The sequence below is a fragment of the Podarcis vaucheri genome (genome assembly GCF_965113315.1).
Source record: "Podarcis vaucheri genome assembly, chromosome: 6".
In the NCBI taxonomy this organism is placed as follows: Eukaryota; Metazoa; Chordata; class Lepidosauria; order Squamata; family Lacertidae; genus Podarcis; species Podarcis vaucheri.
Genome location: NC_138764.1, coordinates 44,537,480 through 44,562,279, shown reverse-complemented (window position 1 = coordinate 44,562,279; position 24,800 = coordinate 44,537,480). Strand labels below are relative to the sequence as shown.

At 44.4% G+C, this 24,800-nt stretch overlaps 2 long non-coding RNA genes across 2 annotated transcripts in view; both read right to left on the bottom strand.

The window, feature by feature from the left end:
- Window positions 1-4,849: 4,849 nt before the first annotated feature.
- Window positions 4,850-7,725, bottom strand: LOC309534985. The gene is made up of 2 exons (XR_014220958.1): window positions 5,660-7,725; window positions 4,850-5,358 (listed from the first exon to the last, which is right to left on the bottom strand). It is a non-coding gene; the product is annotated as an uncharacterized lncRNA (long non-coding RNA).
- A 4,751-nt stretch (window positions 7,726-12,476) lies between these two features.
- Window positions 12,477-24,800, bottom strand: part of LOC309534981 — a 131,822-nt gene continuing 119,498 nt past the window's right edge. The window contains exons 6-8 of the long non-coding RNA XR_014220948.1: window positions 21,506-21,663; window positions 15,232-15,397; window positions 12,477-12,702 (exon numbers count right to left, since the gene is read on the bottom strand). This is a non-coding gene — a long non-coding RNA (uncharacterized lncRNA). The remainder of the gene's footprint in view (window positions 12,703-15,231; window positions 15,398-21,505; window positions 21,664-24,800) is intronic.

The following is a 24,800-nucleotide window of genomic DNA, read 5'->3' as shown; positions in this document are numbered from 1 at the left end:
GCCAGCTGCGCCGAGCCAGTGCGCAAGCGCCGGGGGGTTGCCCAGCGCAGGCGCACTGAAGTTTCCTCAGCGTTCGCTACGTTTTCGGTCTGTCCAGCCCCTTGTGTGCGTGTGTGGTGTTTTTTTAAAGTGACGTATTGTTCTGCAAGGGGGGGGGTGGCGGTGGCTGTTGCTGGAGTCCCTTTCTCGTGTTGCCACCCTCCGAACCTCTCCAGGAGGCACACGAAGAAGGGCCCCAGAAGATAATAATAATAATAATAATAATAATAATAATAATAATAATAATAATAATAATAATAATAATAATTTTTTATTTATACCCCGCCCTCCCCAGCCAAGGCCGGGCTCAGAGCGGCTTACAAGCAATAATAAAAACAAGATGAGTGATTACAACTTAAAAACAAAAATAAAATACAACATTAAAATAATGGAACATTAAAATATTAAAATGAAGCCTCATTGCAGGAGAAGGAAAAGAAAAAAGAAAAAGGGGGGCGGAGGGAATCAAATTGGCTCCAATCCAAAGGCCAGGCGGAACAACTCTGTCTTACAGGCCCTGCGGAAAGAAATCAGATCCTGCAGGGCCCTGGTCTCATGAGACAGAGCGTTCCACCAAGTTGGGGCCAGTGCTGAAAAGGCCCTGGCTCTGGTTGAAGCCAATCTAACTTCCTTAGGGCCTGGGACCACTAGGGTGTTGTTATTTATGGACCTTGAGGCTCTCCGTGGGGCATACCAGGCGAGGCGGTCCCGTAGGTATGAGGGTCCTAGGCCGTGAAGGGCTTTAAAGGTCAAAAGCAGCACCTTAAATCTGACCCTGTACTCCACCGGGAGCCAGTGCAGCTTGAAAAGCACTGGGTGAATATGCTCCCATGGCAGAGACCCCGTGAGGAGCCTCGCTGCAGCATTCTGTACCCGCTGGAGTTTCTGGGACAGCTTCAAGGGCAGCCCCGCGTAGAGCGAATTACAGTAGTCAAGCCTGGAGATGACTGTCACATGGATCACTGTGGCCAGGTCGGGGCGGGAAAGGTAAGGGACCAACTGCTTGATGCGGCGAAGGTGGAAAAATGTCGCCTTGGCTGTTGCTGTGACTTGCGCCTCCATGGAAAGGGAGGCGTCAAGGATTACACCCAAACTCTTAACGGAAGGCAATGGCACTAATTGGGCCCCCGCAAGAGAAGGGAGGTGGTCCCTCAACCCCATGCTATCCCGACCTAGCCTCTGTCTTCGAAGGATTTAGTTTCAACCGGCTCCCACGAAACCATCTAGCCACAGCTTCCAAGCATCTGGTTAGTGTGTAAGGGGCCGAGTTGGTATGGCCATCCATCAGCAGATAGAGCTGAGTGTCATCAGCATATTGATGACAGCCCAGCCCAAAGCTCCGGATAATCTGGGCAAGGGGGCGCATAAAGATGTTAAAAAGCATTGGGGAGAGAATTGCGCCCTGCGGCACTCCACACACCAAGGAGTGGCGTGACGACATCTCCCTCCCTAGTGCCACCCTCTGTCCCCGACCAGAGATAAAAGAGCACAACCAGTTACGGGCTATGCCCTGTATCCCCACGTCTGCAAGGCGATGGTCCAGAAGATCATGATCGACCATGTCAAAGGCTGCTGACAAATCTAAAAGGATCAGCAGTCCTGACCCGCCTCGATCCAGTTGTCTACGGATATCATCTGTTAGGGCAACCAGAGCCGTCTCCGTCCCAAAACCAGGACGGAAACCGGACTGAAATGGATCTAATGCCGATGTTTCCTCCAGAAACCTACCAAGCTGTTCAGCAACCGCTCTCTCAATTACCTTACCCAGGTATGGAAGATTTGAAACTGGGCGGTAATTGGATAGGTCTAAGGGATCTAATGAAGTTTTCTTTAAGAGTGGACGCACCACTGCTTCCTTCAGTTCCCCTGGGAATGTCCCCGTGTCAAGGGACAAATTGATAATTTCAACCAGGGGGGTCCGCGCAACATCTGGACACTCCCTAATCAGCCAAGACGGGCACGGATCAAGGAGGCAGGTGGTGGGCCTACCAACTTGGAGGAATCTATCCACATCAGTAGGGAGTATCCGATCGAAATGGTCCAACACTGGACCTGAAGTCAGTCGAGGGGTCTCCAGTTCAGTCACTGTATCTAAATTGGCAGGGAGGTCACGGCGGAGCAACAGGACTTTCTCTGCAAAAAAGCTCGCGAATGCCTCACAGCTGTGGGTCGAATTTGTGCTTAAATTTGGTTGTCCTCCTAAGGATGTTATTGACCTAATTATTCTAAAAAGTTGTGCCGGGCGAGAGCTAGCGGATGCAATGGAAGCTGCAAAGTAAGATTTCTTAGCAGCTTTCATAGCCATCTCATAGGCTCATAAGATGATCTCAAGGTCCGGGTAGGTTCATAAGGAAAGAGGCGGTCCTTGAAGTATTGCCATCCTAAGGCTTCACAGGTCAAAACCAGCACTTTGAATTGGGCCTAGAAACTAATTGGTAGCCAGTGCAGTCGGACCAGGATCAGTGTAATATGCTCAAAGTGTTCTGCTCTGGTGAGCAACCTGGCAGCTGAATTCTGCACCAGCTGTAGTTTCCGAACTGTCTTCAGAGGCAGCCCTGTGTATAACCATAGCTGTCAACTTTCAGATTTGAAAATAAGGGATCAGCAGCCTCACCTGTCCCTGGGACAGTCTACGGGATATCTAACAATCCAGGATAGCAGCGGGAAGCAGCGGGAAACGGCACTGGAATAAGGGAATTTCCCGCAAAAAAAGGGAAGGTTGACAGCTATGTGTATAACACACTGCAGCAATCTAACCTTGAGCTTAACAGAGCACAGACAACAGTAGTTAGGCTATCCGTGCCCAGATGGGGCATAGCTGGGCCACTGGGGCCATCTGAACCTCGTGAGACAGCAGAGGATCCAGGAGTACCCCCAACCTATGAGCCTGCTCCTTCAGAGGAAGTGCAACCCCACAAACAGCAGGCGATCTCCCACCCATCCGGTCTAGGGAACCACCCACCAACAGTGCCTCCGTCTCATCTGGATTGAGTTTCAGTTTGTTGGCTCTCATCCAGTCCATTACCGGGGCAAAACACTTCCACTGCCTCACCTGCAGATGTAAAGGAGAAACAGAGCTGAGTGTCATCAGCTGATGTACTCCAAACCTCTGGATGATAACCTCACCCAGTGGTTTTGTGTAGATGTTAAACAACATACGGGATAGGACTGAACCCTGCAGAACCCCACATTGAAGGTTCCACAGGACTGAAAAGCATTCCCCAGGCAACAGGCTCTGGGAACAACCATCCAAGCAGGACTGGAACCACTGCAAAGCGGTGCCACCCACCCCTAGTTCGGACAGTCACTCCAGAAGGATAGCATGGTTGATGGTATCGAAAGCCGTTGAGTGGTCGAGAAGAATTAACAGAGAAATGTTTCCCTTGTCTCTCTCTCGACAGAGGTCATCTTACAGGGCGACCAAAGCAGTTTCTGTGCCAAAACCAGCCTAAACCCCGATTGAAATGGATCCAGAAAATCAGTTTCTTCCCAAAGCATCTGGATCTGGTCTACAACCTGCACCTAGATGGAGGGCGGAGTGGTAGCTAGTGAGGCGGGGGCCACTGGGTGCCACACTGCAGGGGGTGGCGTTTACTGCACCAGAGCCATGCATCTTTCCTGGGAGTAACGGGGTGGCTCAGGCACCTGCAGGCTCCATGCTGCCCGAAACAGCAGTGTGGGCAGGCCTCCCCCTCAGCCGCTCTGCAGTTGAGGGAGATGTGGTGGGCGGACTCTGCACTGCTTGAAAAAGCAACGGCGCCTGCACCACCCTGAGCGCCCAAGCCGCTAGCTATGCTGCTAATGGAGGGATTGCAGAGCATTCACATCCTATGAAGGTCTGGCTTCCACCAAAGGAGCAGCACTCGATTCAAAGGACAGCAAAAAAAAGGGGGGTATCTTCTATGTTCAAGCCTGTCATTCTGCTCCTAGGACCTCCCCCTAACCTACCTCATTCAAAGTTGAAAAGCTAAACCTCTGCCCACTAACACCCAGCAGAGCAGAGGCCCCATGCCCCCTTGGCTGAGTCATAACCTAGCAGCTCTTCTGCCTTTATTACTAACAGCTTGCACATTTTAAATAGTGAGCATGTTTGTGCAATTGTTACACAAGACCACTTTCTTAAACAGATGGGTTAAAGAGGAGCCATTTGTAAATATTCTTATCAGTGTACTGTATATCTTGAGAAATTATCTAATGATGCCAGACCCAGTGTAGTTAATAGAATTTTTCTACAATCAGTCATTATTTGAGTGACAAAAAAAAACTAGAAAGCTGATATAGAATAAACAACCCTAGAGGTTAACTGACTCAGAATGAACTTCTAGTGATTTTCTCATCCTATAAACGGAGGCTGTGTATATATTACCATTTACTCCAGCTCCAGTGGTGTTTGAAGCCAAGTACACATAGCATTAGCCACAATCCACATGCATCCAGTGTGTGCAGTAATGTAAAAATGTGACCTGAAATACAAGTGGGGGGGGGCATCTTCGCAGATGGAGACCTTCAACAAATATGAAGGATAAGAGATTTTAAGCAGCAAAATAACTGGCTAACAGCATGTTCCTAACCATTTCTACTCAGAAGTAAGTCCTACTGACTTCAATGGGGCTCACTCCGAGTTAAATGGGGTTAGGATTGCTTAAAGCTGAAAGTTCCCAAAGAGATTAGATAAAACAATCTGAAGTTATAATGAGATAAGAGATAGTATGTGCAAATATGCATTCATCTATCACTGCCTGAAGAAGGCACTCAAAAGCAAAATGGAAAATGAAGATTAACATTCCCAGGTAGGAAGTTCAAGCATCAGTGAATACTATAGAAAATTTATGGAATAATACATACCATGGCATCCTTTCTGAAGTGATAAATCTTATACTGGATACCCTGAACTAAACCCAGTTTAGCTGGCACATATACAACCAAATATGTAACCGAATGGCAGAATAGCATGGATTGCACAAATCAGTCAATGTTTTTGTGTATTTATAGATTATTGCTATTTGTGTTCTGCTTTTCTGTCCTGCAGTGGGTCTCAAGAGATAATGAGTTGGTCAGCAGGGGGAAATAAGCCACAGACAAAGGGGGAGGCAAGGATTGACTCACTCTTGCCATAAAACATTATGGCAGCAGAGTTGATGAGAACTAAAAATTGCCAGCTCCCATCTCTATGTCAAACAACAACAAGAAGCCAACTGTATGGACCCAGAGCAGGGGACATTTTGCATTTGAGCTACAAGGTTGAATTTGGTCCCTGGTTCCCAGCTCATCATCAAACAGCAGGGAAGACTCTTCTTCAGGTGTTGTCTAACATCTTCACTGTAAAGTAAGAACACATAGAGAGATGTTTGGACAGGGTAGATCTTCTAGACAAGGGAAGGGCAAAATTGAGCAGCAGGGGAATTGTTTAGCAGTGTTCTGTAAGATTTCCTCCTTTTTCCTGCAAATGACACCTACTGGCACTGGCAGAAGCTCAACAGATGCAAAAGGGGTGTGTGAGTTTGTGTAGTGCAAGAGCATTTTACCAGGCAGAAAAGGAAGACAGAAATGCTTGTGGTATAAGGTGTGCAGAATGCAGTACTAGGATTTAGAAGTATACACCTCCACCCTGTTCTCCCACCTCAGGCCTTGGGCCAAGCTTAGGAATCCTACAGCTCTGTCGAAATCGGCCTCCCAAATTCTGGTGCCCTTCGGACATTTAATCGACCCCAAGTCAAATTGTTCCAGGCCACATGCCACGTTGGCTGATACTAATAGGAGCTTAAGTTCAACATCATCTGAAGGGCGCCAGCTTGACGAAGGCCGCTCTGCAGAAAGCCCTGGTCTGGTCATCCATAGGCGGAGATGCTAAACCTGAGTAATCCACATCTTTTCTAGGACAGCAAACGGGAGCTAGTCTCCTCTCTTCCTCCTTTTTTCCACCTATGTTCCATAGACTTCGACTCAGCTGCGCGACACGTGCAGAAACGCGCGTCCTTTTCGTTTTGTTTTCTCGCCTCTGCGTTTGGGTTTGGCCCGCTCTCTCCAGCGCGGCTGCACCGCTTGCAGGCGGATGGTCCGTTTGTTCTCCCGCCAGGGCGTTGCAGAGCCGGCCTGTGCCCTTGCTGATGCCAAGCGCAGAAGACAATGCTCCCTAGGACCCGGCAGCTGCAGTGAGCCAGAAGAGGAAGAGGCCGGGCGGAGCCTCGCAGCCCTCGGTGCTGCGTGTACGCCGAGACGTCACTGCTGGAAAGTGGAAGGTGGGCGGAGGAGGCGGGGAGAGAGGGCTTTACCGAAAGTGTACTGCGCTTGGCGGGGTTTGGATGTGATATCCTGGAATTCCCATCAAGTATTGATTTGGTTGTGAGATGAATAGATCAGGTTTCATGCGTGCCACTAACTTTGTCGTGTCTCCCTGCTTGCCTCGAGTCCTTTGCTGGTTTTCAGAGTGGGGATCAATCCTGCGCTTGCTAACCTTTCGCGAGGACCTGAGCCCTGCCGTCTTCTCGCCGCCGGAGGGGAGGGGTGTGCGCGCGCGGTGCGGGAACGAGCATTACTCACAGCTCTTCCTGGAAAGTCAAGGTTGGAGCAGTAACGATGGCCGAAAAGAGCTACAATAAATCGCACCATTGCAGATGGAAATCGTTTTCAGAAAGCTGTGTGCTGCTCATGCAAGCAAGGTTGCTGCGGTTATTGTAGAGTCAACAACAACAACAACAACACCTTCATTAAAATGCCAGCCTTTACTACTTTTTTAAAAAAACATTTATTCCGCATTTGCTCTTACCACGGAAAATCCACACGCCGGACTATCATTCATAGCACATTCAAAGCTCATCATCCTTCTCTCCCCTACAATCCCCCACGGAACTGTAGTTAACCTTCCACACAGAGCTAAACCCTCCGCAGTCTTAACAACAACAACAACAACAACAAACAGTTCCCAGGATTCTCTAGAGGGAGGGAGGGAATGTGCTTTAAGGGTAGGGTGTATGCCAAGTATTTATTTATTTCATAACATTCACAAAGGGCTTAAGTTTAGAAAACAAAGTGGTTTACAAAAGTAAAAAATAACACACATCTGCCGCCACTGCTAGTGTGGAAGCTCATTAGTGTAGGTTTTCAGGTGGGACGTGGGACTATGGGTATCCAGTCTGTGATGTTTCAGTGGGTGTCCTCTAACAGCACACCATGACTTCAATTTGCTCCTCGCTTCAGCTCTGCCTAGCTATTTTGTTTCCTGTGGCCCTTTCCAACTGAGCTGTCCCTCAAGCATATTTGCTTATTTTTTTTACTGATTGCCTCTTGCTGAAGTCGCATTTGAATTTCAACAACCTGGTTATAGAGTTCATGTGTGTGTGGGGGGGTATCTCAGAGGCTGTGATCACGGTACACACACTGAGATATTTTCTGGCACAAGAATGCAATATACTTTTTATTTATCTAATGGAAATGGATATTTCTCATCCCTGCAGAAAAAGCCATGGAGCCAAGCAACAATCTCCCCGTGCTAATTTCTGGTAGCAACCATGCAGGTAGGAGCAGAACCACCTCCCGCTTCCCCCAGTCACTCTAGAAGAACACCATGGTCAATAGTGCCCAAAGCCATTGAGAGGTCTAAAGGAACCAAGGTGGTTTCATTTCTACCATCTGTCTCCCAAGAGAGGTCATCAATCAGGTTGACCAAGGCTGTTGTGGTGCCAAAACTGAATCATAGAATCATAGAATCATAGAGTTGGAATAGACCACAAGGGCCATCGAGTCCAACCCCATGCCAAGCAGGAAACACCATCAGAGCACTCCTGACATATGGTTGTCAAGCCTCTGCTTAAAGACCTCCAAAGAAGGAGACTCCACCACACTCCTTGGCAGCAAATTCATGAGTCTGAAACAAAGCTGGAACAGATCAACACAAGCCTAATACCTTATACATTATGTTCCAAGTGCCATCGATAGCCAGCTTTCCCCCTTTGAGATTACAGTGGGGATCATATAAGACTTCAAAGGTTCTGCACCTGCATAGAACTGGGAATTACCTATGATCAGTGTATAACTGATGTCTTTTGGGATTACTTGTTTTTCCATTATTCAAGCCTTTCCTGTTACGTTTCCCTCTGTAATAATGAAGCCAGACATAAGTTTTGTTTTGACATAGGATGCATTCCAATGTGGGGGTTATCGCATTAGTTTTTCTGATTACAATGTTGGTGCTTCTGCCCTGATTTCCAGTGTTCCTTTTACACTGCTTTACCTGATGTGTTGTGGAATTGTGGCTTTTTAAAATTGATGTACTCCCATGTCATGCTAAGTTCCATCCACGTCACTGGCTGGTGTGTGACACAGCAGAGGATGTCATTGGACATGTCACCAACCACTACACACCCTTTATGCGCATGTGTGCTTCTGTTCCCCCATGAGTTGCCAATGGAAATGGTGGGAAAACACAGTATGCCAGGATACCACCCCAAATTTTGTCCCACAGTTTTTCTAGGTTAATGGGGCTGAAAATGGTTCCCCCCCCCAGAAGCAATTAACACAGAGATGAGTGCTAAACCTCTACTTGATTCTGCTAGATTTCCAGAAGCAGCTCAAGTGTACTTTCAGTTTGATGCATATGTGTATTTTCCAGTATATAGTAATTAAAGTTGGGAATACCGTAGCATTAGCTAAAGTGAACCCTGAAGGTATGAAAAAGTGCCAAACATGATATTGCCTCCTGACAAAATCAGGTGTGGAAAGGTTGCCTAGTAAGCAACAATGGAGAGAATGTTTTATAAGCTCTTGCTTAAGATATACTTACTACGATGATGTCTGAAGGTGAGTAGCATAGCCTTGGAGAGAAAGCATGGTACAAACAGTAGTATCTGGAAATTGGGGCAAGAAGCAACAAAGAGTCTTAAGCACCTTATAGGATAAAAAATTACACTGGCATAGCTTCTGTGGACTGTAGTCCATTCATCAGGTGCTCTGGATAGCACCCACGAGACTTTCTGCCATACAAAATGGTTAGTCTTTAAGGTGCCATAATATTATTTTTACTGCAACAGGGCAACATAGCTCAAATGCTACCTGTATGGAAACTGGACCTAGGATGTTCCTTTGCCATAAGCTCCCCTTTGCTACAGAGGGAAATGATTTCCTGCTTCTCATCAGTAAACTTGATGCTTGGTCTTTAATTCCAAGGTGGAAACAGATGATTGTTTGCTTTTCCTAGAGAGCTGAAGGCTGTTTTAAAAAGATTGCTGCTTGTCAATTGTACATACCTCATTTGCATTGCTAGCAAACTGGCTTTGCAGGGTTTGCTATTGTTGCAAAACCTGACTGAACCTAGTTGGCAATGTCTGTGGGAGGGGATAAATGTTTCATTATAAATTTGGTGCATGTGTTTGTCAGACTAGGTGCCAGACCCCTCTAATCCCTGGATCAAGCAAGTGTTAAAATCTAATCAAGACAGGCTAGCTTCCTGAACCCCTGGATCCACCAAGTGTTAAAATTAATAGCCAGGCGAGGTGTAAGGAGAACAAAGGAAAGGGGCTCTGTGGAAGACAGGGCACATAGTACTGAAAACCAGTGCTCTGACTCAGTAGAAGGCAGCTGCATTTGTTCCTTCTTCTCACCTGGCTTTCTCTCCCCCCCCCACCCCCCAAAAAAGAGAAATTATACTTTTCATGTTGACTGTTTGTTCCTTTAAAAAGTCACATGAGACAGTTAAAAAATAATAATATGACATCTAGCTGTATCATCTTTTAATCTGTTTCTAGTTGCATACTCTATCTGGCCAGGGAAAACAGGGCAGTTTGTCTGTCTTTATTTACCTGGTCAATGAATAATTGCCCTTTTCACCTTTTGGTGAAGTCCAGCTTGCAGGCTTCCTATAGGTATCTGGTCAGCCACTGTGAGAACAGGATGCTAGGCTAGGCAGGCCATTGGCCTAATTCAGCGGGCTCGACTCTTGTTGTTGTTGTTGTTAGACACTTTTATCCTACTGAAAAGGGCTCCAATGGCAGGGCTGATGCCATATATAAAGTTATATAGAATTACAAATGTAAAAGAAGTAAAGACCAGTGCTGTGGTTTGGAATGTAGCTGAAGACAGTTTCTATGTAGGTTAATAACTGTGTGGACCTTGGGCATGATAAGACTTATGTTGCAACTCCTGGCCCTTGGCTGTTTAGCAAGAGAGTCTTTTCATCCCTGGGTGAATGCTGAACCTTTATCCAGGAGGGCTGTATCTGTTGTGTCATATGAGATCAACTTACTACAGATAGCCTGTGCAGATAATGGCAGCTGAAATTGCAGCCACAGGCAGGGTTAGGAAAAGCATGAGGCGTAACCAAAACCCAGGCAGGACACTAACTGTTGCCCACATGGTAAGGAAACACTCCTGTGGCATGCCCACTGTTTGTTTCCAGCCTAATTCTTTTGCTTTGTTTGCTTCCTTTTGGAATTACTTGGAGGGAGGGGGAGAAAATTACCGTATTTTTCGCTCTATAAGATGCACCAGACCACAAGACGCACCTAGTTTTTGGAGGAGGAAAACAAGAAAAAAATATTCTGAATCTCAGAGGCCAGAACAGCAAGAGGGATCGCTGTGCTGTGAAAGGAGTGCTCTGATGGTGTTTCCTGCTTGGCAGGGGGGTTGGACTCGATGGCCCTTGTGGTCTATTCCAACTCTATGATTCTATGTTCTGGCTTCTGTGATAGCTACGCAGCCGGCATTCGCTCCATAAGACGCACACACATTTCCCCTTACTTTTTAGGAGGGGAAAAAGTGAGTCTTATAGAGCAAAAAATACGGTAAGTCTCCAACTGAGAAGTAACCAACATGGTTGCATTGGCTGTTAATTTTTACCTTCCTTTTGTTAGCTCAGGAAGAGACAAAACCTTTAACTAAGACTGTAATCTCTTAATCCTAGCTTTGATAAGACAGGAAAATGGGATTCTTAGTATTTGTTCTCCTTTTAATCATTAAAGCCCTATCTTAGTCATAAAATGGTTCATTTTTGCTTTTGGGGTCCCCAAAGAGACCTGATTTCCTTTACATGTGACTGTTCCTCCCTGCCTCACCTCCTCCTCTGTCACTTTCTGTTGCTGAACAGGTGCCCTCATCTCAACCACACAAAAAACCACCTCCTTGTAGACATATGGAAAGTTATTAGCCCTTCCCCCTTCTCTCTCTCTCTTGCAAAACCAAACCCCCACTCTCTCATATATTCTGCTTTCAAACCCAACCAGGTCCCATTTTCTTTGGGAAACCTGCTCTCTTTCTTACCCTTTTACTCTCAGATCATTCTTTAAGGGGGTGTTCACATTACTGTCCTAGAGCATAGTTACACCCCACCTGTTGTGTGTGCACTCTCCATCTTCCACTTAGTGTAGAAGCACAAGAAGGGTGCTTGCGGGGACCATAAGGGGATATGTGTGGGAGATTTGCTATCAAACCTAACAATGCGAGTTAGTATGTGAAGGGGTTAATGACCACAGAGTTCTAAATTTATAGAGTAGGCTTACTGATGTCACACACCCCTCTTCTCCTGAGAGGGAAAAAGTAAGGCATGTAAGGTGGTGAGGAACACTCAGAGACACGGGATTGGTGGTAGGATGGTGATGAGTGGTCAGAGGGAGAAGCGGGAGAAGACTGGGAGGAGGAGGTGTCAGAAACTGAAGAGGTAACAGGGTTTTAGTGAGCAGGAAGTGGCTGTGCCAGAGAACAGTCCAGAATCCGAGGCAGAGAGGAGTGGAGGCTGGAAAGAAAAGCAGATCAAGAGGCAGAGATCAGGCAGGCTGCTGAAGATGCCAGGGAGTCTCCCCCTCCTGCAGGGACCAGCTCCTCCCCCCCCCCGATCTCTCAGAACCAGACAAGGAATGAAGAGTGCAGAGCAAAGAAGGACAAGACGAAGAAACCTCAGGTTGCTGGGGAAGGATCCAGGGGAGCAGTCATGGAGAGTGGTGGGAAGGACGGAACCTTCAGTCCTGGCAACTGCTCCGCTGGGGCAAGACCTACTGGGAAAAATTGCTCTAATCACTTGGCATGAGGTGTCTTGGTTTCTTTGAATGAAGAGTTAACTTCACTGATACTGTGTGTTTTATTGTTGACCTGCTCCTGACTCCAGCTCCTGTCATAATCTCATTACTGAGCAACAATGTGCAGAGCTCAGTGGAGTGGGAAGCCAGCCAACCAGAAGAATCTCTGAGGTGTACAGTGGTACCTCCAGTTGTGGACGGGATCCGTTCTGGATCTCCGGTCAGATCCCAAGGTTTCCACAACCAGAGGGACAGCTTCTGTGCATGCACGCATGGCAGCAGAGCACTTCTGCACATGTGCGTGCAGCAAAAACCCATAAATATACTTCCCGGTTTACCTCTTACATATCCCAAAGTTTACATAACCGGAGGGATATATATGTGGAGGTTCAACTGTACTTGCCTGGAGGCAGAAGTCAGGTCCAGTCCTAGGTTCAGGAACTTCCAGTGTTGTTACCCGCATCTGACTGCTGCTGGAAGCTCTGCTCAAGAAGGCTGAAGCCAGCAGGTTATCAGTGCTTTCTCTGTGTCCTTGAAGGCTGATCAACTGCAGGTGGAGTCACTCCCCCTTCTCCCCCTTCAGGCTACTGTTCAGCAGGTGAAACTGACTCCTGGCCCATGGCAGTGACACTGAGTCAGGTAGGATGTAAAGCAACCGTACCTAAAAGGATGAAACCCAGCTTTAACGGCTCAGGCCAATTTTTATATATATAGACTTTTTCAATAGTACCCCTTTCTACCAGTACAATCCCATACATGCCTCCTCAGAAGTAAGTACTATTGAGTTCAGTAGGTTTTACTTCCAGGTATGTGTGCATAGGATTGCAGTTCAAGTAGATATTTCCCCATTCCACTTGGATATTGCCCCAACATATGCAATGGAAGGCGAATCTGAAGGCCAAATGCACAAAATATATGGAAATAGCGTTCATGTACTGTAGTCTTCTATTCCATGAGGAATGTGAAGCTTTTAAAAGAACTGGCTGAAATGAAGACTCTGTGCTGGGAATGAGTTTGTTTGCAATTTTTATGCCTCCAGGGAAGATATTTCCCCTAGGAGCAGGCAATGCTGAAATAATTTGTTCTGGGAAACCAAAGAGTGATAAGGCCTTTTCAAACATTTTTATTTAAAGGACAGGTGTTTTAGTATACTATTTGAGATTTATCGATATAATGTATATTTAATCATTATGAAAATACATTCATAATTGTATTTGGGTTATAACCAATATTAGTCATACTCAGAAGAGAACTACAACAATTAATGGGCATGACCAAGGTCTCTTTATTTCTGTGGGTCTGCTCTGGGTGTATATTAGTTGGATACAAGACATTATTTCCATATACAGTGGTACCTCGGTTTATGAACGTAATCCGTTCCGGAAGTCCATTCTTAAACCGAAACCGTTCTTAAACCGAGGCACACTTTCCCTAATGAGGCCTCCCGCTGCTGGTGCCCTTCCACCGTTTGGCTTCTGTTCTTAGACCGAGGTAAAGTTCGCAAACCGGGACACTACTTCTGGTTTTACAGAGTTCTTAAACCAAATAGTTCGTAAACAGGGCTGTTCTTAAACTGAAGCACCACTGTATCTAACAAAAAACTAAAATAATGGGGAAAATCTGGAGCAAACCTTACTTTCAAGAGTAGGAACAGGGTAATAGTGTATGAGAAAGTACTGTCTACTCTTAGCTGTGGACCTAAATGAGGAGTCGGTAATTATCTGGTTGGAAAATTAGACCAGGGCTTGCCAACCTTCATGGGTGAGTGGCCACTTTTGAATTTTGATAAACTGTTATGAGTGCCCACCACAAAATGACTGCTCTTGGGGTATGGCATACACAAAATGGCCTCTACATCTAATTTTTTTTGTGAGAGGGGGATTGTGTTCAACAAAAGGTGAACTGTTCTGGAAGCTCTGCTAGTACCATCTTGGTAGTCAAAGATTACCACAATTAATTGGTAGTTGCTTCAGCAATGAGCTCATATATGTTTATATTCACTTGCTTTGATAAGCAGTTATTAGCTGGCTCCGATGTTACCCTTATTTGTGTGCCTGAGGGTGCTGAGCTCTGAGCTCAGAAAAGGTAACTATCTGTAAGACTTTGGTATTTGCCACCTATGCCCCCATCTAGTCAAGTGAGGTGATGTGAAGTCCTAGATAAAGTGACCTATGATGCTCTGCGTATAAAGAATATGTGCACTTTTGCTTAGGTGCAGACAAGCCATCTCTTCAGTGCAGTGTTCATCCTGCGTTTGTAAAGTCTAGGAGACCTAGCAGGCTTTGCTGTAAGTCTACACCCATCTTTAATAAAGCACTAGAACTGGCCATTCTGATGTTTTTGACATCCTTCTTTGGTATCCCTGCACCCAACCACTCCCAAAAGCCCTCCTTTGGGCCAGCAGTTCAGAGCAGGAATACAGGACCACATTGTGTGGCATGCTGCCCATTAGTTAAAAGTTATACCTACATCAGCCACCACTACAGTTGTTCAGTGAGCCCACCAGCACTTCCTGTGGTGCCCATGAAAGTTCTCAGTAAATGTTGCCTCCAAAATAAAAATGCACGAGAGTCTGTTTATTCTTATTGCTCAATTTCTGTTTGCACATTCTCAGCCTCTCATGCACTGAACATGTTCCCCAAAACATGTCCACATTTTATTGGATACCAGAACTGGACACCCACCTCCTGTTCTGTTCTGTACAGAGGAGAGGTGCAAAGAAAGATGCAGCACCGCAAACATGGTAGCAGCTGATGGGAGGATATATTTTGGGTTGCCTGACCTCCAGGGCTTCAGCCCAGCAACAGCTGGCTGCAAATTATTGCATAGACTCCCTGGCTGGGGCCTGCCCTCCTTTCCATTCCTAACCAAACTTTTACACAGCCATTGAGTCCTCTCCCTTATAGAGAGTTACCATGGAAAAAGGAAAGACTGCACTGGAGTGACGGGAATAGTCCCTAAGCCTAATTACACACATACCAATAATGGGGTGGTACACATACAAAAGGATGCTGGCCAGGGATTCCTTGTAACAAGCAAATACGGGAAAAGGTGAGGCTTTGAGAGAGGCAGCCGCAGCCCCATGTTGCCTCTGGGTTTTTGCTATGTTGCCTTCCCTGAATTGCCTTCTCCAAATCAGCACTGAGAAAGAACTACTTTTATAATGGCATGTAGTTTAGAGAACAAAGACCCATGTTCCAGGAACCATAATGGCATAGATTGTGAAAGCATTACCCTTTGCCAAAATCCAGTGCCAAAACCCAGACCTGTCTTGATTCACGTGCATGGGAACAGCCGTTTGTAGAGGCCCAGAGTAAGTAGCAAAATCCAGCTTGCTCCAGCTTGTTCTTCAGCCCCTGTAAGAAAAACCATTCTGGAAAATGTATCTGTTCCGATATGTGGTTGCTAAGCAGTTGCTAAAAACATCTAGGCTTGATTTTAAGGTTACTGATAGAGAATCTGCAGGGCTTTATTATACCAAGTTTTAAATCTAGCTACTGTATTAAAGAAATGTAATAAATGAAAGGGCAGAAAGGAATTAAGATGTGTTGCTTTTTAAAAGCACTATATGTTTCCTGCTTGGCAGGGGGTTGGACTCGATGGCCCTTGTGGTCTCTTCCAACTCTATGATTCTATGATTCTATGTAATAAAGAATATATCATGAACTTAAATGACTCCAGCAAGCATTGACTTACTGCACTTTCTCAGTCTGTCTGAGTACTCCAGTACAGTATACCTGAAGGAGCGTCTCCACTCCCACCATTCAGCCTGGCCTCTGAGGTCCACCACCGAGGTCCTTCTAGCGGTTCCCTCACTGTGAGAAGTGAAGTTACAGGGAACCAGGCAGAGGGCCTTCTTGGTGGTGGCGCCCACCCTGTGGAATGCCCTCCCATCAGATGTCAAATAAATAAACAACTATCTGACTTTTAGATGACACCTGAAGGCAGCCCTGTTTAGGGAAGCTTTTAATATTTGATGAATTATTGTATTTTAATCTTTTGCTGGAAGCCACCCAGAGCGGCTGGGGAAACCCAGCCAGATGGGCGGGGTATATAATAATAATACCCCACAAACTTCCCCCAGGAAAAAGGCACTGGTGGATAGCTCAGTTGGTTAGAGCATGGTACTGATAACACCAAGGTTGCAGGTTTGATCCCCATATGGGACAGTTGCATATTCCTGCATTGCAGGGGGTTGGACTAGATGATCCTCAGGGTCCCTTCCAACTAAAATAATAATAATCTATGATTCTACAAAAACCCACTCTTTGCTGCTGAATCAGAGCAAACTGCAGTTCAGGTTTTCCACAGATTGTTGTTCTGATTCAGCAGTATAGAGAGGGTTTTCACAGGGAAAGCATCAGGGCAAAAATAAGAAGTGCTTGGAGAAGGGCTTGGAAAGCCTGGACCCATCCCTAGAAATGCAGAGCAAATGTAAACAAGCACTTACTAAACCTATTTTTAAATGCAAAATGCATTTTAATTGTGACATTTCCTTAAATTTCCAAATGCGCCCTCTGGCCTGAAAAGGTTGGCAGCCCCTGGTCTAAGTCTTTAATACTAGGGCAACTTTAGCAACTTCAGTTAGTCAAGCGGGTAGCAGATTTAATTGAGCACACATGGCCAATACAAACACCATAACAGTTGGCCTCTATTTTGGGAAATAGGCCAAGGAGCAAAGATCCTGAAAACATTTATAAATTGGCACAATATTTTTAATGTCTTCGGAAAAATAAAATTTAAGAAATGAAGGATACAGAAATTCACAACAAAAATTGGCATCAAGAACTATCTGCAGCACTCACTGACTTCAGCGAGTCAGTGCTTTGGCAGCAAAAGGGACCATACTGTGTAAGGGGACTGGCAAAGAAACAGGAGATGTTATGGACTATCTTTATATGGTGGTTTCTTACATTCAAAGTTTTCTTACATCATGGCTGACACATACGTAGAAGCACCAGGATTTTTTTTCCTGCACAGCCACTGATTACAGCTGCAGCTGTGAGAAAATGTAGAATATATTGCATGTGGCCATCGCTACACAGAAGCTCTTCCTGTGCCAATCATGTGGTAATTGCAATGTTGGAAATGCTTTTAATTCAGAACATGCTAGGAACATGTTGTGGTACCCAGGAAGGTACGGTGTATGTTCTGACAGAGTGAACTTCAGTTTTGTATAGGAAATGCTATGCTGTACTCAATATGTGCTATTTTCTCTAGGTTGCACACCCTGATCAGTCTAATTATCAGCATCCTACTTTTGTTATACCATGTTTTCCTGAATCTACTCCCCCCCCCCCCGCACAGGTTAGCTTGCAACTGTCTATGCTCTGCTCCATTTAGAGAGAATAATGTTCCTTTGGGAAATACTAGTTTGCTGATTTGAGTATGTTTACTATTGCGATACTTGGCTGTTTCAAACAAGATTCTTTACTGATTGCCAGGAAAAGAAAAGAAAAAATCCCACTAATGGTAGTCAGCCATGCCAAGAACTAAAAGCAAAGAACTTAGCAGACCTTGGTTGCTGGGATTGAAGTTTTTCTTATAAAAACTGGACTCAGATCTGCTGGCATAAGACAGGGTATGTATAGTAATACAGTTAATGCCAGAGAGGGGCAAAAGTCTAGGGAAACCCATGATGTTGATGATCTTTCAGGTTTCTTCCCTGAACTCTTAGCCTCTTCATTTTAAAAGCCTAGTCCCCTTATTAAGGGAGAGAGAAAATGAAAACAACAAACAAACCACACAAGCAATATACTGTTTAATTGCTCAGTTAGAAGCAAATATGACCCTACATCCAGGTTTTCTAGATAGTGAATGCAAAAAAAACAAAAAAACAATGGGATGACTAACTGATGCTTGTCCACAGCACATTTTCTATGCAAATGCAGAATTTTTTATAAAAAAATTAACTACTTATATTTTGTGTTATGTTGTGAATTATAAAACTCCACCCAATGTGCACTCAGTTTTACCTCATCTCAAAGTTTGCTTTACTTGAGCTTTCTTCTTCTTCTTCTCTGAATGCCAAACCGATTTCATTTTGTACTGTGCCATGAGGACCTATTATACTCCTTTCCTGTCACTGGGAAGGCCAGGGCATCACTGCAGGCTGTTATCTGAGCGCTGGGAGCTGCCTTGTTCTGAAGTGTCAATCAGCTCATCAGTGCTCCCTAAGGAAGGTGCTACGTGGCTGCATTGTAAACATTTTGGCAGGTGTCAATACCAGAAGTGCCATAGTACTTCAGATTACTCTGGCCCAGGCAAGTTATACGACTTGTAAACAGGCAATGGCCTGTGGCAGAAATGCAGGGAGGCACAGCCCAATGAAGTTAACACAGTTCCTATAAAATCTAAGGAGGCTCTGTCCCTGACTCATTCAAATTCCTATTGAATTTTCTATTATTATTATTATTATTATTATTATTATTATTATTATTATTACATGGGAAACACAGTTGGTTTTGCACAGATGTTTTGTGCATTTTTAAAAGCTAAAAGAACATTGCTCTGCTGTGAATCTTTGAACACCTCCACCCCTCTGCCCATTTTTTAATTATTTAGCATCTCCTGTCAACTTATAAAGTTAATTAAGGCAGTCAATACTGAGCTTCGATGCGAAGCAAGAGGGTCGCTGGGAAGAAGACAACTGGAAACCACCCGACCTTCCTTTGTCCTTCTAGAAATGCTCTAAGTGGGCTGCATTGTAACTGACAGACTTCCTTAGTGGTACTGACAAGCCCCAACCAAACACTGGGTTCAAAGCAAACATGCCTTAATGTAAAGAGACGGGCGAGCACAGTGATGCAGGCCCAAATGGAGCACACAGCAAGTCCTATAAGAAGGGTCTCCTCGGGAAACATAAACACTCTCTCCACAAACTAACTAAAAAAGGTGACAAGGCTTGAACAAACGCAGCACTGTGGCCCTATTACAGGACTGCTAAGCAGGAAAAAGAAAGAAAAGCAAACAGAAAGAAAGAAAGAAAGAAAGAAAGAAAGAAAGAAAGAAAGAATGAATTTAACAGCAGCTGGATCTTCAGAGAGATCAGTGGGTGAAAATTTTGCAACATGGAGATAAGCATTATCACTTGCTCCTGTCTGAAGATCAAGCTACAGTTAAAAGGGAGAGAAGCAGAGACTGGTGGGAAAAAGAGGCAGCCTTATTCTATAGCAAATAGATTATGCTTTATTGAGGCATGCACTTTTTACAAGACAAACTGCCCTTTGGGTGCAAGGAATAAGAAACTAGGAAAATCGGAAGACCTGCTGAGAGTCATCTAGTCTAACCCCCTGCAATGCAGGGATCTCAACATGCAGTCCCCCATCCAATCTGAAACCATACTGGACCCTGCTTAAATTTGTGAATGTGCTAGCAGCTTTATTGCTGGACCACTAGGAGCAGGATTAATGTTTGAAAAAGCAAGAAACAATAAGCCCTAGTAGAAAATTACCCATACCTCAAGAGTTGACCTCACTATACAAAATCAACCAAAAATGCAAACCTAGAGCAGCGCACAAAGCATTACTTAAAGGGCCTGTTTTTTTAAAAAAAAAAATCCACAGCAATCAAACTTTTCAACATGTGCTTAAACACAACCAGAGAAGAAAGAGGTTTCTGTATGTTGTGAAGCTATAGAAAACACAGGATCCCTCCTAGAAAAAAGAAGGCAAACCTCTCGTTCCAATCAAATTGGGATGGGGATCAGCGATCATTCAGAACTTATCCTAGCAAAAAGAAGGCAAATATCTCATTTCAATCGTATTGGGGTGGAGGGATAATTCAGAACTTATTCTGTGGCACATAAAAGTCTTAATTCAGCATGGAAAAAAGCTAACTCTTATGGGGTTATTTGCTTCACAGGATATGAGCAGGAAGGAAGTGCTCAGCTTCTAAAAAAGAAAGTAGACAAAACATGCAATGGTATCTCTGTATGGCTGCATAAACAGCAATCGTAAATTGATTCTTGTTCTTTTCGTTACTGTGCATAATAAAAGGTGCTGGAGAGGAGTGTTTTGGACTTTGAAGTTTGCTTTGTGTTTCTGTTTAGAATAAGGTTTGTAATGTTGGGTGTTCACAGTATTTTGAATCCAGAAACTGTTTACCCCACTCAAAACACATTCATATCTTCTGTATTTCCCCTTTGATAGAACAAGTACCAGATGTGTGCAACTTCAGCCAAGATCAAGACTTGGCTGAGTCCATCATGTTTGTGATGCATGGGATACAACAGAAACCAGCAAACAAATTCACCCAAAGCAACATCTGACTGCACTTTGGAATGATGTCCAGATCTTAAATGCTGGTTTGGCTTTAATAATGTTTTTGCTAAAAACATTTTTTGTTTAGGCAAGCCTATGAAGACATGTTTTAATCTGGTTGGTGTATTATTTTTTAATAGCTTATTGCTGATTTTAATTGTTTTTTGAATAGTCGTTTCAGTTGCTGGGAGCTACTGGCTCCATGCAACATAAAATAGTATTGTTCACCTGCACAGAAATCTGAAGAGACTGAACACCTATTTAGCCTGTGGAGAGCATCTGTGCAAGGCTAAATAGAGCAACCCCTCAACAAAAAAGTCAAACAACATTGTGGTCAGCGTCTACTACTATAGGCCACCACACCAAAGAGAGGATGTGGATCGTGTCTTCCTGCAACACATGTTTCAGAGAAGCAAGAATTAGAAGTCACAGAGAAATTCAACTGCCCTGATGTTTGCTTGTTAGACAAACACTAAGCATGGAATATCGAACACATTCCTGGCATGCACTGCAGAACAACATCCTCTTGCAGAAGCTGGAGGAAGGACTAAGGAGATTAGCTGCCCTCCATTTGATCGTAACCAGTAGTTTGGTCAGTGAGGTTAAATCAGGAAGAACCTGGGGGGGGGAGTGACCATTCAACACTGGAATTCTTATAGTTAGGGAAAGCTAAAAGTTAGTACTGTATAGGCAAAGATGTATAGTGGATTTCAGGAAGACTAGTTTTAAAAAGCTCAGATACTAGGTAAGATTCCATGGCTAGATATACTAATGGAGAAAGAAACTCAAGATGTAAGGCACAATCACAAACGTTTCCAATAGAAAGAAAAACGGGACACATCTTTAAAAGGCCTGTGAGGAGGGCGAGGGGAAGGGGGGGGGGATTGGACTTTGTTTCCTTCGGCTACTTGTATGGATTGTTGCATATCATAGAGCCATGGATATTTCGCCTGTTTGTAAACATATCATTCTTGATTATCCATTGGGGAGTATAATGTTAATTTAGAAACCTAGCAAATACTCTGAGACTCAAGTATCAAGGTACGTACAGTGGTATCTCCGTTTACGGACTTAATTAGTTCTGGAGGTCCGTTCTTAGCCTGAAACTGTTCTTAACCTGAGGCATGCTTTCGCTAATGGGGCCTCCCGCTGCCGCCGTGCGACTTCCACTTGCATCCCGGGGCAAAGTTCGCTACCCGGGACACCTACTTCTGGGTTAGCGGAGCTCATAACCCGAAGCATTTGTAAGGAGGACAGTACGTAACCCGAGGTTCCACTGTAGTTAAAACTCCATTGCACATGTAAGAGATGACACGTCTCTTCTGAAGTTAAAAGACTCCAGACTTCCTTGAGCCTGTAACCTGAGGGGGGGACGACATGTGATTGACAAGGGAGAATGTACATAAACTGGTAGATAGCTAGGAGGCTGGCAGTTCAAGGTACAGTGGTACCTCGGGTTAAGTACTTAATTCGTTCCAGAGGTCTGTTCTTAACCTGAAACTGTTCCTAACCTGAAGCACCACTTTAGCTAATGGGGCTCCTGTTGCTGCCGCACCGCTGGAGCACGATTTCTGTTCTCATCCTGAAGCAAAGTTCTTAACCTGAAGCACTATTTCTGGATTAGCAGAGTCTGTAACCTGTAGCCTATGTAACCTGAAGCGTATGAAGTACCACTGTATACAATAAGGAAAAAGCTTTGTAAGCCTGGCAGATAGGCAAAAGGGCTTCTATTTCACTATAGTTTGGTGAAGAGCAAGAAGTAAACTATAAATGTGCACAAAATGGATATGCTTTAATTTCTGTTTTTAAATCCTCAGTTTTGCATAGTACAAAGACTGTGGCCCAGGGACTGGGAACCTGGGGTCCCCCAGCACTTATGGGAATCCAGTTGCCATCAGTGCCAGTCAACAGGGCCAACAGTCAGGGGAGATGGAAGCTGAAGTTCAACAACATCTGGAGTTCGCCATTCCTACTGAAACCAATAACTTCATAACACTGGAGCCAAGCTGAAGTGGTTAAGCATTCTTTAGATTCCTCCCTGTACATAAAACCTCGGTTTTAAAATTTCAGCAAACCTAAAAATCAAGACACTCTGGCACCCTCTAGTGTCCGGTTCTTAATTTTGCAGCATTAGACAGCAACAATGCAAGACTTTCAAGGGCTGCTTCCAGCATTGCTTCTGTTTTACAAAGCCTGATACAAGTTTGAGAGCAGTTTCTGATGTTGTAACAAATGCTGATGGAAATGTGATCAAGCACTACTTTGGTTTTTATGCTTTTTATGCACCATGGAAGATGCACCAACTATAACTGCCCTCCCGCCCAATCTCTTGAAGGACAGAACACATACGTACACCCCCAAAGTCAAGGTGTGCATGTTTTGTTTTCACAGAGAAGCAGCAGCCCAGCTCAATCACACTTCTTGCTTTGGTGGCTGTTCCATTCCCCCAACTGAGCAATCACTGAAGTCACCCATCAGAAATCGTCTATCAAGCTAAGCTCCCCAGTTTACACAGCTCAAATAATTTGGCAGTGTGACTCACATCTGTGCACTGGTTCTCAGTGCCCAGTACTGTTAATGTGGTAACTAGCAACATTTCTGACCATTATTAACATTATGAAGACAAATTCTATCTTCTTCCCTACACCCATTTTCAACACTCAAGTAGGGGGGTGTAAAATGATGTGAACCCGGATTGCTCTTGATTAGCATGGAGTGGCTCTGTAAGGGGTCAGAATGTGAAGGTAGTAACCAAATTATATAATATTGGTCTTTGGCTCTGTGTTGCATTTGCAAGCTAATAGCAATTCCCTTTCAATCTGGTCATGATAACAAATTTGTAGCTTCAAGAACTAGCAGTGCCTGGGTGCTTGGTTTTTTAAAATCTCCTGTCCCCATCTTTTTCCTATTGTGTTGTCTTTCAGATGAAAAGCCTGCAGCTAGGATCCATCTTGGGTTTTTTTGCTTATTGATTTTATATATGTGAGTCATTCTGGGATTTGAGGCTGAAGAATGTAGAATTGTTTAAAATAAATACCCAATCAGGAACAGGCCATGCAATTAGACTCTCCTTCCCCTCTATTATGAAGCAGAGATTCCTCCACCAGGCTTAACCATGACTAACAACTAAATTGGCAGCAAGGGGAATTAGAGTTACTGGAGAAACTGAGGTTGTCTGATTATAATCTAGGATCTGAAGCTAGCTCTAAAGTATGGTTTCAGGTCTCGTGTTAAGTAGAACCTAGGTTAGTCCTGCACATAGTTAATGTTGATTTTGACAGGGCGCTTGTCCCACCTGAGCATTATTTAGCTGTTAACCAGAATAGTTCCCACCTGCACATTTTTAAATTCATGTATGAACAGCAACTTTGGTTTTTCCCATTTATACCAGTAGTTATCTCTTTCGTGTTTGTCCCTGCCTTCTAATTTGGTGATTCTGTTATGCAAGTTAAGTACTGACAGGGCATGATCACATATAGCTGCTCACGTTTTGTTTTGTTTTTAATTCCCCCTTAAGAAGTGTGCAAAAGCACAGTGTCGAGCAATTGTCATTTGCTTGTGCAGCTTTCTGGTTCTGTTGAAATGTGAGGGATAAAAGGAAAAGTACTGTATATATAAAGTACTGTATATTAAAAGGCCAAGCACCTGGCACATCCTTGCTGCCATGCTGGAAAAGAAAGGAATTGTAAATTCTCAGCACACTCTTTTCAGAATGGTGCCCAATATATCTAGTGTAGAAAGTTTTCTTCTTTTTCTTTGGCAATCATTTGTAGCCGAGTAAAATTGTCTTCCATGAACACGGTCTTAGCAGTGAGTCCGTGAGTGACTGTGGAGGCCAATTCTGGATCCACACGTCCTTCCACAGTGGGTACATTAGTTTCCGGGTGAGAGTTGATCATGGATGAGGGTTTGCCAAACATGCCTTCCTCTTAGCATGTTTCTCCCTTTCGTCCTGATTTGAGTTTGAGTGTCTTCAAAGTCCATGACACCTTTGGTAAAGGCTGTTCTCCAACTGGAGCGCTCGCAGGCCAGTGTTTCCCTGTTGTCGGTGTTTATACTACATTTTTTTAGATTTGCTTTGAGACAGTCTTTAAACCTCTTTTGTTGACCACCAGCATTACACTTTTCTTTTTTAAGTTCGGAATAGAGTAGTTGCTTTGGCAGATGATAATCAGGCATCTGAACAACATTACCAGTCCAATGAAGTTGATGTTGAAGAATCATTGCTTCGACACTGGTGATCTTTGCTTCTTCCAGTACAACGGCATTAGTTCGCCTGTCTTCCCAAGTGATATGTAAAATGTTTCAGAGACACCCTTGATGGAATCTTTCAAGGAGCTGAAGATGGCATTTATAAGTGGTCCATGTTTCATAAGCATACAGTAAGGTTGGTCGTACAATAGCTTTATAAACAAGCATTTTGGTTTCCCTGCAAATGTCCCGGTCTTCAAACACTCTGCACTTTAATCGGGAGAAAGCTGCACTCATAGAGCTCAGG